Source organism: Cupressus sempervirens, chromosome 10 (assembly GCF_028749045.1).
Source record: "Cupressus sempervirens isolate cs-2001-9-10 chromosome 10, ASM2874904v1, whole genome shotgun sequence".
NCBI classification, from domain to species: domain Eukaryota; kingdom Viridiplantae; phylum Streptophyta; class Pinopsida; order Cupressales; family Cupressaceae; genus Cupressus; species Cupressus sempervirens.
In genome coordinates, this window is record NC_143127.1 from 336,345,215 (window position 1) to 336,358,387 (window position 13,173).

The window sequence follows — 13,173 nt, forward strand, 5'->3', positions numbered from 1 at the left end:
AAGCAAGAAGGCCATTGCACGAGTTATAGCTGCGCAATCGGGTATGAAAATTGTATTTTTTTTAATCTATTGTATATTTTAACTAGACTTTTAGCTTATATGTTTTGAAATTTCTTTTAGTGGCTTAATGTTGTAAGGTCTCTTGAAATAAGACCTTCAGGTGGTTGGTCAAAGTTTTACAAATAATCTTATCCACAAATTTGCCTAGAACAATTGACTGGATGTTATAAAAGGTGATTGGGTTAAATGTCTTAGGAATAAAGTCAAAGAAAGTATTTTTAAAATATTAAAGTATTTAGCTAGGTTTAAGAAGATTTGTGTACTTTTGATAGTTTTTCTTAGTTTGTGAAAGTTGTAGACCAAAGTTTTCATAGCCCGATTTTTGCTTCCTGCGAAGAACAATCATGTCAAATAATATAAGCGAAGAACAAAATAGGGAGACAATCGATAGATTGTGGTCTAACTTGAAAAGAAAAGGTGATGGAAAATGTTATTATCCTTGCAAAATTTGTAAGGGCTTAAACCATAGAAGACTGCTAATCAAAATAGTTAAGAGACATTGTAGGGAGAATGGTCACATTGAAGGGGGGCATGACTATCATCCACTAGTAAGTTGTTCATTATATCATTTTAACAATTTATATACATATGAAATCACTTGATGATTAGTTGATGATCATGATTTATTTATGTTAATCAATTTTATATAGGTTGATCTCCCCAAGGAAGTACATGATATGAACCACAACAATATGAAGAATATGGTTTTCGAAGTGGAGGAACATGGAGGTGTGAATATCCAAGGTGATCATAATGATCCCATGGAAGATGATTATCATGTGCTAGAAAACACAATTAAAGATGATGGTATAAATACATTGATCCATGACACATTTAGTCCAAGCATATTTGATCATGATGATGATGATAGCCTCGATATACCTCTACTTGAGAAGGCATACGAGCCCCTATACAAGGACTCCTAAAAAATTCTTCTCTCTATTGTATTGTTGTTGTTGAACTTGAAGGTTATGAATGGTTTATCCACCATAACAATGTCACGTATGTTAAAGTATGTCATATATGTCTTTATAGTTAACAAAGGGTGAATAATGTAACACTAATATTGTTTATATTAACAACTTATATATTTTGCTGTAGATTGATAGGGGAGTTTCTGTTACCACCATCAAATATTCTACCTCACTCATATCGAGAATTATTTGCTGTTATGAAAGATATTGGAATGGAGTATGAAGCAATACATGCTTGTCCCAATGATCATATTATATATTATAAAGAACATGAATTTGCAACACAATTCCTTGTATGTCATAAGAGTAGATATCGAACAGATCAACTACCAAAAAAGGTGCCTCAAAAGGTTCTTCGTTACATCCCCATTATTCCACGGATGCAACAATTATTCAGGTGTAGTAGCTTGGCTCAATTTATGGATTATCATGCACACAATAGAAGTTGAGATGACATTATTCAAATCCCTGTGGATGGTTCAACATTGATGCACATAGAGGAAAAGTGACAATACTTCAAAGAAGAACCTCGTAATCTCAGGTTTTCATTGGCAGCGGACGGTGTCAATCCATTTGGAGAGATGAGATCTATTTACTCGGTGTGGCCTATTTTTGTTATCAACAATAACATTCCTCTGTGGATGTCAATAAAGAGGGAACACATTATGTTGGCAATGATTGTTCTAGGTATCTTATCATTTGATAGTTATTAATTTACATGTATTTACAAATCTTGTTACTATTCATTCAAGTAGGTAAATATCAAGTTAAAGATATGAATGTATATATTGAGCCTCTTATCGATGAGTTGGTGGAGTTATGGAACGGTGTCACTATGTATGACGTGTCTAGACCAATAGGACAAAGACTATTTAAATTTCATGCAATACTTGCATGGACAATACATGATGTCCCAAGGCTAACACATTTTTGCAGTATGTTATAGTGAATTCGAGTTGCACACAATAATTCTAATTATAAAAATCAACATATTTAATAATACAATTATATCATTATCTTGTAGGTCTTCAAACGAAGGGAAAATTTGCATGTCTAGTTTGTTGTCCAAAGATGAAATCTCATCATTCAAAAAGTTTAGGGAAGCAGGTGTTTGATGAGTGTAGACACTTCCTCCACAAGAATCATAAGTATCGAAGTACAGAAAAACATCTTTTCATTGGGAAAGAAGAGACTACATCAAAGCCACAAAGAATGACACCTCACTTATGGAAGTTGGAATATAATAGAATTAATCGGTGAGGTAATTTCATTCCACCTAATGGTTTATGTTTGTAATTTATATATTTCTATTGTGATTTTTGTTTACTAATTGTGTAATTGATGATCATGAAGGTCGTCAAGGCAGTACTGACAACCTTCCAAAGGGACTAAAAAGCTATCCCAGACAATTTAGCAGGTTGCCCTACTACGAGCACTTACAAATTGTGCAATTTTTTGATACTATGGATATTGGAAAGAATATAACAGAGACATTGTGGAAAATATTGGATGGGAGGTGTGACACAGAAAAAATTGTCAAAATTTGTAATGACATTCATGAATCCAATCATGCATTGAATAATTTCATTCACTCAAATAGCAACAAAGATCTGATTAATATAAGTGCCCTTCCTTGGTTATTAATGGAGCAGCAAAGTGATGCCATAAAAGAATTCATACGAAAAATTTGATTTCCCACGAGATTTGCTGCGAACATAAACAATCTCATATAAAAAAAAAGTGAATTTGGGCCACAGCTCAAAATGCACGATTGGCATACTTTCATCAAGGTAAGTTATGTTCTTCTGTATTTACAATATATTCATAAACTACATGTACTATTCGTTATGTTATGTTAGAAAACAATGAATGATTGGTTTATAATTACTGCAGTACATGCTTCCTATATCTCTCCTAGAGCCCTTCAACAATAACATCAAACAAGTGATATATGATCTTGGAAAATACATGAGGTAAGCAGAAATATTTTTTCAATTTGTTCTATATATTTATTATATTCGTGATTCATTTTTCTTGCTATGTAATCTATTGTATATTATTTTGTAAAGTCTCGTATCTATATATTTTTTGTGACTTGAATCTCTTAATGTAGGTGGTTGTCATCTAAAGAAATCCATAAAGAAGATATAAACTATTGGAAGAGAAGAATTTCTCATTTACTATGTCAAATGCAAAAGTGTCTACCTCCTACTTTTTTCAATGCACAGGAACACTTCCTCATACACCTAGTTGAGGAGATTGAATTGTGTGGACCTGTACACACTAGGTTAATGTGGATGGTTGAGAGGCACTTGAAATCTTTGAAGGCTTTGGTTTGACAAATAGCACATCCTAAGGGTTCTATAGTAGAGGGATATATGGTATACAAGACTATGGTGTACATTACTGAATATCTTCTTAAGTTTGCATCAAATATCCATGTAGATCACATTTGGGATTTTGAGCCTTTTAAAAAATTAGAAGGGGAGTACTTGATGGGGAAAGGTACATTGAGGAAAGTGAGAGGTAATAAATTATAAGATGTTATTGTAATAAATTATTTCTTAATCTTCAAAGTAAATCGGTTGTAAGTTGTCTTTTTCTTTTTTGTACAGGTGCTTGAGAGTGGGATGCACTACATTTGTATATTGCAAAAAATCTTGATTGGATGATGGTATGGATTGAACGATATCAACATTTTGGTCGGACATTAACATGGGAAGGTGTATCTTCATTGGTTAAAGAAGCTCATTGTAATGGAGATTTCAATGTTACAAAAAGGGAAATAGATTTAGCACGTGGTTTAAGAGATTTCCAGGTATGTACAAATTTATTAATCACCCGTATGTTTATCAACTCATGATACAATAATTTTGACATGTTTCACATATTATTGCAGGTTAAACACCACAAGGCTATGTTCTGTAATGGTCAAAAATTTTGCGTCAAAGTGCTAGATGACACGAAGAAAACTTGTGATTCAGGAATAACTTTAGTCTTTCAAGTGACTAATATTTCATCTAGAAATGACTTACATCCTCGAGAGTCTAAAAATTGATACTATAGCATTTTGGATGATATACTTGAGTGTGACTTTAGTTCCTTAAAATTAGTACTCTTTGTTGTCAAATAGTACAGGCTACGACTTAATCAAAATGATCCTGATAGAATTGTTATTGAACATGATAATGGATTTACAATGGTTAATACAAGGTCATTTGAGCCAGTTGGGGATGAGCCCTATGTTCTTCCAAGCCAATGTGAGCAAGTATTTTACTCAGAGGTTCCACATAAACTGGGTTGGTCATTTGTTGTTAGACATGAACCGAGAGGAAGCCCAATAAAGTATAATGTGATGGAAGAAGAAGATACTGAAGAAGTAGAAGATGATGTAGATGGTGATCATGATCAACAGTTATTGGATAATGTTTGTGACACAAATTTTCATGGAGAAGAAGAAGAAGAAGATGATGACAATGATGCTACTATTGATGATGATGATGAAGACGATGTTGATGTTGATGATGACGACGACGACGACGACAATGACGATGATGATGACAACGATGGCGAGGATGATGATGATGATGACGATGATGATGATGACAAGGGGGATGATGATGATGATGATGATGAGGATGATGAGGATAATCATGATGAAATTTAGAGGTATGCCATCGATCCTTAATCTATTTAATATTCATTTCTTGATAGCAATATACTTGTCTTATATATATGGTTACATAGTTTATTCATTGTCTATTTAAAAGCTACAAGTTTCAACTACAAATAGAATACTGCTAATCTAAATTAACTATTAATCTACATTAATTAAATAAAACTATTTAAAACACATATTGATGCGTGAATTTATTGAGCCTTATTTTCTTTCAGGTCAAAAGCATTTGTAAGTGTTTAGTTTAGAAAAGGGAATTCATTAAATCTCTATAAAAGGGAGTTGTACCTAGAATAAAATTTATAGGGAAAACATCATATAAGTGCTTACCCAATTTTTTGGTTAATAATGCTGCCTCTATAGGTGATGTAGAGACCCTAGGTGGACTTGCAATCATTCATAACAAGAGGGACTTCCATAGTGTTATCACAACACCAACCAAGCATCTTCATAAGATCCCTCTCCTTGATCCAAGCCAACTCCATAGCCTATCAGAGTGCACACCAAATACTTATGCCACCTTAGGTTCTACATCTTTTGAATAATCCCATGAATGTCCCTCAATCCATCCAATGGATTCATCCAAGCAATCTAATCAACAAACTATCAAATGCTCACAATGCCTAAATGGGAGCCAAACTTGACTTCACCTTAACTAGGTGTTTACTCCACCTCCACATACATTAGACAACTTCAAATAGCATGTCCCCAAGGTGACTAAGCCCTCAACTCATCAGCTGATACAAAAACCTAGTTTTAGCCCTTCGCTAGGCCTACTTCCCTAGTAGGCTTATAATGTGAGCCTAATTTAAGTTTTATATTGTGTAACTTTTAATGTTTTTAATTTTTATGTGATTCTTATGATGGATGTGATTATGATTATGATGTGATTATGCTCACGATAATTGAATTACATTTGTAGGAAACTGAACCCCTTTCAAGAGCATCCCACACAATCTTATGGATCGACAGGTATAAGTCAATACTCCTTATAGACAGTCTATTTAATACACTTATCAATAGTAAGATTGATGTCTTCTAAGATCTCTCCCATTTGCAGGTACCAGCAAATAGGTATTTGTCAGAAGTGTCTTCCTCGAGTGAGGGAAATATAGGAATAGAAGAGGAAAGTGAGACATGCAGTTTATCTAGAATATGGAGATTAACTAGAGGTCAAAGGACTAGAAGAAAATTCAATAAACGCATGAAATTTTTCCTTGCTCAAGGGGGGTCATGTTCTTATGATGATGAGACAAAAGGCGACATCGAGGTGCCCTTGAGGTACCAACATCTACAGAAACATTGGGTACCCAAGGAACTTCCTCCAATAAACACTTATTTTTGTATTAACGAGAGGATATATCGCATAGCACCATCATCATTACATGGTTTGGCCCTATTTTATATGGATGGCATAAAGGTGGCTTACAAAAAAGTTTTTGAATTGATGGAGTATGTTGGACCATGTTACGATTAAAAAAGTTGGATTCATATTGTTCAATATAAAAAAAGTATGTGTAGGTATGCCCTCTCGGAAAATTATATACAACAACAGGACAATAATCAAAGTAAAAGTGTGGCTATATACATTGATGGAAGGCCAAAAGCAACAGGGAATATTGTAGGTTTTATAAATAGTACACGACTTGGGTCAACTATAAATCAACCCAATTGCATATTTGAGGTGCATGAGCAAAATCATGTATTCATCTGTGTGATAAAATCAATACATGCAAGGGAAGAGCTTCTTATTGATTACAATTTGAATTGCATAGATACAAACAAAGCTACTATCATTTGGGTGGTACATACTATTAAACCAACTTCTAATCAATGACTCCAACATACCATTTAGTCAATAAATTTTTGGCTATCATTTTTATAATTGATCTTTGACACAGGGGCACAATATAAAGCAACTGCCCAGAGGGGATGCTGGCGATGTTCTCAGCTCATCTACACATGAGCAGGTAAAACTCATTATAATGGTGCAAACTAGATAGAAGCAAAATGTTTTTTTTTTAATGTTGTTTTCTTCATTATTTTGGAGTAATTTTGATAATACTAATACTATTGTTGTCATAGAGGGCTAATGGTCAGAGGGAGGGAAAGGAACCTATAGTCCTTGATCAGCAGCCCCCCCCCTGAGGAGGACCCTTTTTATATTGATTTAGTAGAGACCGATGACTTGATCGGTTCGATTAAAAATTTGCTAAAGAAAATTGGTAGAGAAATTATACGTTTGGCAACCATAAAGCCTACTACTCAGGAAATAAAAGATAGGGGAGTGAATTGTTGCACACCTCTGAAACCTTAAAATTAAGTATTAATGAAATTTTTAATTTTAACAAGAGTTCAATAATGGTTTTTATGTTATGCTCTTTTATGACATTAATTAAAATATGAATGTGTTGTCTTTACAAAGTTTTTTGCATGATTTTGAGCCCCATTCCCATGATGAGGGTGCTACAGGTGGTCCAGGTAGATCGCATGTTCCATTCCCCACTTGTGTTTTCCACTTAATATATATAGGAATGATCATAATCATTGACAATACATGCTCGAACAATCCTTTTTTTTAATTCTCTAACAATCTTGTCAATGCTAGTCCACGTGTTCTATATTTATGCATGATCTAGCAATTTTATTCTTCAGCATCAAATCAATTGAATCCTATGATGACGCTATCTCCATCTAGGACAACCACAAATCTCTTTCCAACTGCTGAGTCGACAACACATAGCTTACAGGCATTGACTATTGCACCATCTACTAGTACACAAATCCTGTTTTTCTCTCTTGTGACAGCAACAAACAGTTTTTTTTTACAACTTTTTTAACATCAATTATCATTTGTTCTTTTATACTTTGTGACAAAGACTTATGAAACTTATGAAACATTTTGCAATAGGAGTTGCAACATCATTTCCTAGATGTTCCTATGTTCCTAGTACGAGAACGGTGAAGGATTTCATATTGATCATCAGCGATGATGAAGGTATTTCATTAAAAGTAGCCAAAGTTCCAAGTACTTTAAAGTTCTTATTATTCTATAGTAATATAATAGTAATTTAGTTTTTGATCACTCTTCATTGACTAATGATCCCATGATTGTTTTGTAGAGAATGATGGTTTTTGGAGAAAACTTGGTGATGAGTGTTTGCGAATATTTGGGCCCACCCTGCATACCTGGTGGAACATCATATCCTAACTAAAACCCCAAACCACTATTTTGATTTCATATCGTTGCTAGAATAGTTTTCCTTTTCATCCATTTCTTGAACTATATTAAAGGTAGCTTCACTTCATTTATGAGTCTAACATGTTTTTTTTTACTTAAAAGGTGGAATAACCAAGAAAAACCGTTGAAGGATGGTCTTATAGAGAGCATGACCCAACTCTTTGGACCTCATACATTCAAGAGAAACAAGCTCCTTGAAAAAGCTAGTTTATGTTTGAAGTATATTAGGGACTAGTATAGAAAAAATTTATGGGATAACCCCAAGTATGAGCGTCCACCCTATGTTCCTGAGGTTGAGTTGCAGGCTTTGATTTTGGATGGAAAGTATAAAGCTGACAAGAAAAATAATATTACACCAGTGGAGAGTACAACAAAGTATGTGATACTATTGAGAATCTAATTATGTACTAATTAACCTCTATATTTATACTATGTAACATATTTCAAACTTTTCATAGATTGCCTGACACATCAAAGGCAACAAAGGCAAGACTAGAAAAGCACGGGACACACAAGCTCGGCTCTAGTGGTTTTTCAAAACTTCAAGAAAGAGTTGTAAGTATTAGTAAATGAAAAAATGTATCAATTTTTTTGTATAATGTGATGGGAAATTCTAGGATAGACTAGCTTGTCTATGGTCCTGATCCTCAACTTGGATCTTAGTGTTCCTCCACACAAATATATGATGCAGAGTAACATGCTTTGGACGCACCAATAAACTCCTAGCACCTTGGAACAACTAAACAATTCAAGTTATCACCCCAATCCTCTATTCTCCACAAGAACATTCAAGGCTTGATTCACCTTCAAACAAGGAACCAATCTGCTATTACAACTACTCCTTTAATTCATGGACCCAACTCATCACATAAGGCTGCATACTAGTTACTTCTCCCTTGTACCATTCAAGGCCTCATACACCCAACCTTGACACCAAGTGTTTTGGACAACTCCAACCCTCTAACATAAATGGAAACCAAAACAAACATCAACACAACCCAAAACAAATCAGGTCTAAGGAAAACTTGTTGTTACAAGTCACAGGGCAGATTGTAGCACTTGACCTTTATTCTACACACCCAACCAAGAGTGCAATTGGATCCTCTAGGACTCCCAAACACCAAAGATATTTTAGAACAACTCCAACATGACCAAAATAAGGTCTAACAAGGGTTGGAAACCCTACTAACTATTTACCATTTCCTTTTGATATTTTAACTACCCTCCATTGGTTGATGAAATAATGCAAGTAAAATTCACCATACCACGCAAAAATGCAAGGCTCAGAGTTCAAGAGATGCCTCATAGAAGATGATAAGAGAATTGGCTTCCAACAAGGCTAGAGAGCCATGGCTGAATGACAACGAGCTGAAATCAGTGTGGAAGGTTCTAATAATGATGCATCTGAGCCATAGGTAAATAAGCTAAATGAAATTTATTTCAAATTGAATACTTTACCAATTAGTCTATTTGATGTTAAGTTCTAATATAAAGTGAGTATATCTATTTTAAGCAAGCAATGATAATAATGCGTAGGATGTTGGAATGTAGCTTGACAATCCTTCTACACAATCTGTGGATGTTGAAGGTTCGCATGATGTGCATCCCAGTGGTGGAGGTATACATTTGCTATTAAATTTTTTATATGTAATTGCAATTGGTGTTTGGATTAACGTAACATTTTGTATAGCAGTTGTAGAGGATCGAGGGGTCGATGTTCATGAGCGTGTTCACATTGAGTCTAGACAAAATGATGTGGTCAGATTAGGTAAAGAGTGCCACAGTTATGTTATTTAAAATAATTAAATACTTGTAACAATTATAATAAATTATTTTTAATTTAACTCTTTTATTTGTTATTGTAGAGGACCCCCATTTGCAACAGCATGGGAATTTGAGATCATCAAGAAAAGAGAATAGAACAACTGATGAGGGGGGAATTGATGATGACACTGATGGTCCTCTTAGAGCTTACATAGAAAAAAGAAATAGAAAGAAAAAAAAGAAATGATTGTCATCTACATACCTTAATTGATAATGACTGAATTTTATGTCTCAATGAATTTAATTATGTGTTAATGCAGAATATTGATGAATTTTGCATGTTAATGAATCTAATGTATTAATGAATGTTATCATGTGATATTGATTGAATGTTACATTTTATTAATGGTTGAAAGAATGAATGAATGTTAGATGTTAACGAGGAATGTAGAGTGATGTTAGGGGGAGGGCGTGGGGCCAAATGAGCTTCCACCTTCATGTGGTTGGCCCTGTTTAGTAGAGAATATTAAACTATTCTTGAAACAAAGTGAAGCTCAATAAGATACTAACAATGATAGGGGTCTTGATGTGAAAAAAATTTTGGCTCTGCCAATTTACAATATTCTTCAAGGTATGGGAGTTCTAGTTTTTCTTGATTCGAGAGAGATGGACTTGGGAGACTTGTTTCCTTCTACCCTTCAGAACGCTATTAGCTCTGCTTTAGCTCAAATTGCCATATTCTCCAAAGGTTATGCAAATTGTACTTGGTGTTTGGCTGAGCTTTCTCTCATGTCACAAACTAAGTCTCTGATTATACCAGTGTTTTATGATGTTGCTCCTGCTAATCTCCGTCACATCCAAAATGGAGTCTATGCAAATGCATTTTCTGAATATGAAAAGAAGGGCAGGTACCTAGACAAGCTTCAAGAGTGGAAGGAAGCCCTTCACTTTGTCTCATTCATCACTGGATATGAATTCAACAAACACTATCAGTAAGAATTTGTTTGTGTGTTTTCCATGAAGAAGTGTTTCTTACTTGATTTTAAACTCAGAGCATAAATTTTTGGCTTGTGTAGCATACTTTAGGTTTCAAGTTGTTTAAATGGCTCACCAAAATATTTATTTATAGAGGGGCTTTATTGGGTAAGTTAGATTTTATTGGATAAGCTATTGTAATTTCATATGAACCATCTAAATAAATCATATCATGAATGTTATGTGTAAGTTTATTTCAATCAGTTTAAATGATTCATCTAAAATTGTACTTTTAAATAAGGACTATTATAATTCTAAATGACCAATCTAGACAAATCATAACTTTGAACATAGGATTTTAGCTTACAGAACATATCTAAATCAAAATTTAAAATATGCAATTTTCAATTCTAAATGAACAATCTAATCAAATAAAAAATTTGAACATAAGATTTTAGCTTACAGAACGTACCTAAATAAAACTTAGAATGTGGAATTTCAGCTTACAAGAGCATAACATCTTTCTAATCAAAATTCTTGTAATTTCTTAGTAAGCAGGAGCTGCTACTTAAGAATATAATGTCCACTATGCTAAAAGAGCTACAAAAGGAAAGATCTTTAGATGTAGCAAAACATCATGTGGGGTTAGATGAAATTGTAGAAGATTTTGAATAGCATTGCAGACATGAGGAGGAGAATAGAGTTAAGATAATTGGTATCTTTGGAATGGGTGGATCTGGGAGCAAAGAGAAGTGTATGGCCATGAGAATATGGGAGGCTTCTGGTTAGAGGGCAGAGCATGCAATTCAAACCCTCAAAGATAAGTGTCTTATTGAAATGGTTGAGTGCCAAATTCATGACTAGAATGATGAGGAATATGGTGACAAGCTTCAATTCAAAATGCATGATCATGTCCGTGATTTGGGAAGAGAAATGGAAAATGAATTGGGCACCCATCGTTGCTTGCAACACCCTAAGTAGCTTGAATTTTTGGTGGGCTCTTTCTTCCATGAAAATTTTATACTCTACATGCTTTATTCAATTTTTTTTAAAGAGGAAATGGAATGTTTTGTTGCAAGAATTACATACCAAGAAAAAAATAAGTCAATTTTGATTATTTAACACTTTGTATAGAGGCAATAATGGGTGCAAAGAAGGTCAACGATCTTAATTTCAAACTTGCATTTCATCTGCTAAAGGGTTCTTATCATTGCTGGGCAGATTTATTATGAGAATTTTATCGCTATTGGACCCCAATGTTGCATGCCAACATTACCAGGTTTTTGCAATTTGAAATTTTAGTGTGTGCATACTACATTGTATATAGTTGTCATTTTTGTCTTAATTTGCACAATAAAATATAGAAGGAATAATCTGCACTTTCAACTCCCATGCATTGCTATATATTTCATATTCTGAACAAAGGAAAAAATCATATATTCAAAAAAAAAAAGAAAAAACATAAAACTTTCAATACATAGAAAAATCATCGTTCAATATAGTTGAGTGTAAGCCAGCAGGGCTCATGACACTATGTTTATAAAGTGTACACACTATATTTCGCATGAAATAAGAGAATCATTTTTTGTTTTTTTTTAATTCCAAGGTACTGGTTACACCCTTAACACTTCTTGCACCCTTGGCTATGGATATTTAGATAGGGGTTTGCTTGGGGGTATGCATGGGTATGCCTGGGCTATATACCTAGGCATACTTAGGGTAGCCAAAGGAATTGAGCGCCAAAGATAAGCTATATTTTAACCCTTTTTTTGCACACAATACCCCTAAAATGCCTCTAGAAGCACCAAGTAGCTCAATACAAGAATTTTTGTGCTCTCTTCACTCTCTTTTCTCATTTTGACATTTTGAAGTGCAGCTGATAAATGGCATATGACATAATATTGAAAGTCTGAACTACAAATTGTCATTTATCTTTATCACTACCATTTTGGCATTGTTCATTGATCAATGATGAAGTATCTACTATATATTGTATGTAGTTTTATAATTCTGTAATGTTCTTTAGTTTAAATATTGGTATGTACAGCCACACAATACCCAAGCATATTGCACGTAGAGGAAAAAAACAATTGTACCAGCAGACTCAGATCTTGTACCCATTCCCAAACCTATACTGGAAACATAATTTTTTTTATCTATTATATGATTTTATTAGTTCCCAGAGGTTATGCCAAAATTTTCCCATTTTAAAACCAAGTAACTGCATTCTAATTACATGTTTGCTACACCATGTCAATGTGTGCAAATGGAATGGTTATGGTCTTTGTAGTTAAGATTGTATTTTGTTGTAGTGTCTTGTTATCTTTTTGTTCTCTTGAGTTATTTTTGTACGTACTCTTTGTTCTTTTGCATTTGCAGCTATTTATTTACTTTTCTCATGGGTTTTTAAGATGCCTTTTTTTTCATAGAATCTTGATTGGTCATTCAGTACATAATATAATTCATTTTTTAAATATTTTTCT